Source organism: Penaeus monodon, chromosome 38 (assembly GCF_015228065.2).
Source record: "Penaeus monodon isolate SGIC_2016 chromosome 38, NSTDA_Pmon_1, whole genome shotgun sequence".
NCBI lineage: Eukaryota > Metazoa > Arthropoda > Malacostraca > Decapoda > Penaeidae > Penaeus > Penaeus monodon.
Window position 1 is genome coordinate 19,036,499 of NC_051423.1, and position 5,749 is coordinate 19,042,247.

Consider the following 5,749-nt stretch of genomic DNA (forward strand, 5'->3'; position numbering starts at 1 on the left):
AAAGGGAGAAACACACGTACAGTTGTATATGTGTGTGTGTGTGTATGTGTGTGTGTGTGTGTGTGTGTGTGTGTGTGTGTGTGTGTGTGTGTGTGTGTGTGTGTGTGTGTGTGTGTGTGTGTGTGTGTGTGTGTTATTTTATGTATATATAACTTCTTTTAATGAACAGGTAGTATTAAGAAAAAAAAAAAATCACGGAAGCTGTATGTAATATTTAACTTTTCACTTGCTCTTCTGAGAAAAAAAAAAAAAAAAATACCATTTACCATTAACTCACTAAATTGATAATTAAGTACGGGGTGGTTTGGTGATTACGGTGATGATAACAATAATGATGATGGTAATAATTATGATGATGATAAAAGTATTACTATTGATACAAAACCATGGGTAATAATAATAATAATAATGGTAATGATGTTAATGGTAATTATGATGATGATAATAGTATTACAACTAGTACTACTATTGCTACTATTACTACTTCTATTATCACTATTGCTATTACCGGCAATAAAGAGAATAATGAAAATTAAAATAATGATGATAATGATAATGGTAATATTGCAATAATATTAATAATGGTGATGATGATGATGATGATGATGATGATGATGATAATAATAGTGATGATAATAAAGATCTTAATAGTGACAATAGTAATAATCATAATGATGATGATGATAATAATAGTGATGATATTAAATGTAGCAACAGTGACAATAGTAATAATGATAATAATAATGATAATAGTTACAGCAAAACTACGACTAGTATGACTAATAATGATGATAATGCTAATGACAATTGTAGTGATCGTCGTCATCACCGCTACCTCTACACAGTCATCACTAACATTATCATCATCACTAACATAATCATTATCATCACTAACATCACCATCATCAGCATCGTCATCATCACTAACATTATTCATCATCGTCGTCATCATCATCACTACTAATCATCATCATCATCATCATCATCATACATCATCATCATCATCATCATCATCATCATCATCATCATCATCACCAAACCAACACAACATTTTCCGGTCGACAGAACATCTAAATTCCTTTCAAAAAGGCATTTCCCTTTACGATATTTTTTTTCTCCACCTGTTGCCATAGGGAAGGGAACTTGTTTACATCTCGACTTAAATATTATTCCAACTCTAACCATGTTGACGTAGAGCGTTCGTGAGCGTGTTTTGATATCCGTACAAATGCGGATTCATGGTCCGTTTTTATTAGGATCGTTCTTTTAGGAATGTTGATTCATGTATTGTATGTGTTTTTTCTTTTTTTTTTCTTTATTCTTTATTGTTTTTCTTATATTTTGTTGTGTGAGTGGGTTTGATAGCCGTATGGATGCGGATTCATGGTGCGTTTTTATTAGGATCGCTCTTTTAGGAATATTGGTCCATGTTTTTTTTATTATTATTATTATTTATTATTTTTCTTATTCATATTTTGTTGTGGGCAGTTTGGAGTAGGTTGTGTGCTAGAATTATACTTTCTCAAGAGTTTTATTTATTTGCTAATACATCTATTCATTGTGTGCGTGGGGGGGGGGGCTCAATATGCGGATTTATGTTGCCGTTCTTATAAGAGCGTTTTTGGATGCACCAATTCTAAATGAAATGGAAAATTACAATGGCTATGATGGTACTAGTGATGGCAATGATAATTACGGAGAGAGAAGAAAGAATGAAGGGAAGGAGGGAGGGAGGGAGAGAGAGAAAGAGAGAGAGAGAGAGAGAGAGAGAGAGAGAGAGAGAGAGAGAAGAGAGAGAAAGAGAAAGAAATAGAGAAATAGAGATAGATAGAGAAAAAGAAAAAAAAAACACACGTAATACCATGCGCAAACACGAGACGAAGGAGAAGGAGAAAAAAAAAAGATAAATAAGAAATTAGAAAGAAAAAACATCGAGAAATATCTCTTAGACATACAACTTTCTAATCCTCTTACACAAAGCGGGGAGAAGGTAAGGAAGGAAGAAGAAGAGAGAGAGGAAAAGACGAAGAAGAGGGAGAGAGGAAAAGGAGAAGAGAGGGAGAAGGTAAGGAAGGAAGAAGAAGAGAGAGAGAAAGACGAAGAGAGGGAGAGAGGAAAAGGAGAAGAGAGGGAGAGGAAAAGGAGGAGAAGAAGACAGGAAAAGAAAGAGAAGAGAGAGAGAGGAAAAGAAGGAGAAGAGAGAAAGAGGGAGGGAGAGAGAGAGAGAGAGAGAAAGGGAGGGGAGGAGAGAGAGGAGAGAGAGAGAGAGAGAGAGAGAGAGAGAGGAGGAGAAAGAGAGAGGGAGAGGAGGAGAGAAAGAGAGAGGGAGAGGAGAAGAGAGAAAGAGAGAGAGAGAGAGAGGAGAGAGAGGAAGAGAGAGAGAGAGAGAGAGAGAGAGAGAGAGAGAGAGAGAGAGAGAGAGAGAGAGAGAGAGAGAGAGAGAAGAAAGAAGAAAGAAAGACGTAGAGAGAATAAGAAGAAACAAGAAAGACAGAAAGAACAATAAAAAGAGAAAAGACATAAAGGCCAGAAGATGGGAGAACGAAGAGAAGATAGATAAATAAAGGAAGAGACAAATAGATAAATAAAACGATAATTGGATACATAAATTCATAAACAATTAATAAACAAGGAATAAGTAAACAGAATAAGAACAAAGGAAGAAACGAAGAGAAAAGTAGATTTAAAAAAATCCGATAAGTAAATAAGTAAATAGATAAATAGATGAATAAACAGATAAATAAACGGATACTTAAATTAATAAAAAAACGAAGCAGGTAATAGGAATGGAAATAATTATATAGAGAAGACGCGAAGGAAAAGACGAATAAGAATAAGATAGAGAAGAGGAAAAAGAAAAAGACAAAGAGAAAGAAAGAAAGAATTAAACAACAAAAGAGGAATAAGAAAGAAAAGAAAAGAAGAGAAGAAAGAATAGGAAATAAAGAAGAAAAGGCAAAAGAAGAAAATAGAAAGAAGATAATGAAGATGATTAAAAAGAAGAAAAGAAGAGAGAAAAATTAAAAGAAGAAGAAAAAAACAAACAAACAGAAAAACAGGTGAAAAAACAACAACAACAAAAAAACACACACACACAAGAAAAGAAGAACAAATATCAACACAAATACTAACAACAAATATCAACATATTACGTGTACACAAACAAACAAAACAAACCATTTTCCAAAATTCGCGATCAAGTGTCCTCTCCGCCGTGGCCTCCTTCCCTGTCTAATTTCGTCCGCCTCCGAGTAGGCCGAGGTCAATAGGCCTAGGCTCCTCCAAGTTGCGTGGGATGTCTATTCAGCGAGGGTATTACGGCGGACGTGGGCAGCGGCTTTGGCACTGTGCCCATCGCTCTGCCTCTCTTCTCACACCCTCTTTGCTCGCTGCCATCTCCCGTGCCTCCTTGTTCCTCTCACTCGCTTTCTTTCCTTTCCCTCCTCCTCCTTTTTCTTATTTGCTTTCTCTCCTTCTCTAATTCCTTCCTCCTCTTACTTGCCTTCTTTCCTCCCCTCTTTCTCCGTTTGCTTTCCTTCCTTCCCTCCTTCTTTCTCTATCCTCCCTCGTTCCTTTCACACGATTTCCTTCCCTCCCTCCTCCCTTCTCTTACTTGCTTTCTTTCCTTCCCTCTCCCTCTCTCCCCTTCCCTTCCCTCCTTATTCCCCTCACTCGCTCTCCCTCCCTCCGATACTTATGTAAACCAGAGTCCTTACCCTCCCGCTGTGCCTTCAGTGTGGCCTCTTCTCCCTTCATTTTTTGTTCTTCTTCCCCTTCCACTGCACCTGAAGTTTCTCCCCTTTCCTTCATCCTTATACGTCTTTCCTTATCAGAGCCCCTCCCTATGATCATTTCCCCGCCACAGCAACTTTTCCCCCTCCCCTGTCACAACACCCTTCTACCTCATCCCGCAACACACTTATCTCCCTTATCTCGCCATAGCACCCTTCCCTCCCCATCTCCATCCCCTTCCCTCCCGGCCACAACACCACCCTCCTCCTCCCCACTCATCCCCTTCCCTCCCGGCCACAACACCACCCCCTCCTCCCCCCTCTCCACCCCCTTCCCTCCCGCCACACCCCCCCCCTCCCCATCCCCTTCCCTCCCGGCCACAACACCACCCTCCTCCTCCCCCTCTCCATCCCCTTCCCCCCGGGCCCCAAAACACCCCCCCTCCCCTCCCCTTCCCTCCCGGCCACAACACCACCCTCCTCCTCCCCCTCTCCATCCCCTTCCCCCCCGGGCCCACAAACCCCACCCTCCTCCCCCCCCCCCTTCCCTCCCGGCCACAACACCACCCTCTTCCTCCCCATCTCCATCCCCTTCCCTCCCGGCCACAACACCCCCCTCCCCCCCACCCCCTTTTCCCTCCCGGCACAACCCCACCTCCCCTCCCCCTCTCCACCCCCTTCCCCTCCCGGCCAAAAAAACCACCCCCTCCCCCCCCTTCCCCCCCGGGCCCACAACACCAACCTCCTCCCCCCCATCCCCATCCCCTTCCCCCCGGGCCAAAAACCCCACCCTCCTCTCCCCCCCCCATCCCCTTCCCCCCCGGGCCCACCACCCCCCCTTTTTCCTCCCCACCCCCTTCCCTCCCGGCCACAACACCACCCTCCTTCCTCCACCCTCCGACACCTCTCTTGATACTGGCAGGTGGTAGACCAATAAGTACTTAAAGACTGATGACATACTTTCGGAGACGTTCGCGTGGGTTTGGTATTTCCTGTAATTTCGTTTGGTATTTTGTACGAGTTTCATTTCCTTTTTAACTATTTATCTATTTATTTTATTATTACCATATGTTACCATTATCATCTTTACCAAGGGTATTGCCACAATATATTCTAATAATTATTTTTTCTTTTGTTTTCCCTTTACTTGACGCAAAAAGTGCCCATGGAAATTTAAAATTTATTTTTTTTTATATATTCATTTATTTTATGCGTTTTTCATATCTCAAATAAGAAATGAAACAGACCTATAGCATTATCGTTATTTGCAAAGAGAAGTTTTGTCACTAACAACCAACATATGATCAGTCAGTAAATGTACAATAAAGATCACTTCATTTAAAACCCACACACACTATTTATTATTATATATTTTTTTTTCTTCTTTTCTTTTCTTCTTTTCTTTTTCTTTTCTTTGTAGACTTTTTTTAAAGTTATAAATACCATCAAATCCATAACCATAACAACTCTTAAGTGTAACCAGAACATCTTTACGTGACAGGTTGATAATGGTACCTGACATGATCTTTTTAAAAGACTTTTTATTCTTTTTCCTCCTCCTCCTCCTTCTTCTCTTTTCACTCTATTTTTTCTCTTCTATCTTCTTTTCTCCTCTTTCTTTTACCCCCTTTTTATTTTTTCTTTTTTTTCTCCTTTCTTATTCTTTCCCCTTCTTTTCTCCTCCTCCTCCTCCACCACCTCCATCTTCTTTCTCTTCTTCCTCTTTATCCCAATCCTCCTTCTCCTTCGTTTTATGGTTCTTCTCCCTCTCTCTTCCTCCACCTCCATCTTTCTCTTCATCCCCCTCCTCCTTCTCCTCCTTTTCTTGGTTCTTTTACCTCTCCTCTTCCTCCACCTCCATCTTCTTCCTCTTCATCGCCTTCCTCCTTCTCTTTCCCCTTTTTTATGACGATTCTCTGGTGTGCTGGTCAGCCTTGACATCAAAACCCCGACGCGGTTGGTCTGCGTGAATTATGAAATCCATTAGCGAATGTTAATTTTAGTTTGTTTGTTTTTTT

The 5,749-nt window shown here is 40.8% G+C and overlaps 1 protein-coding gene across 1 annotated transcript in view; it reads left to right on the top strand.

Moving 5' to 3' along the window:
* Nucleotides 1–5,749, top strand: part of LOC119597065 — a 51,155-nt gene that overhangs the window by 9,494 nt on the left and 35,912 nt on the right.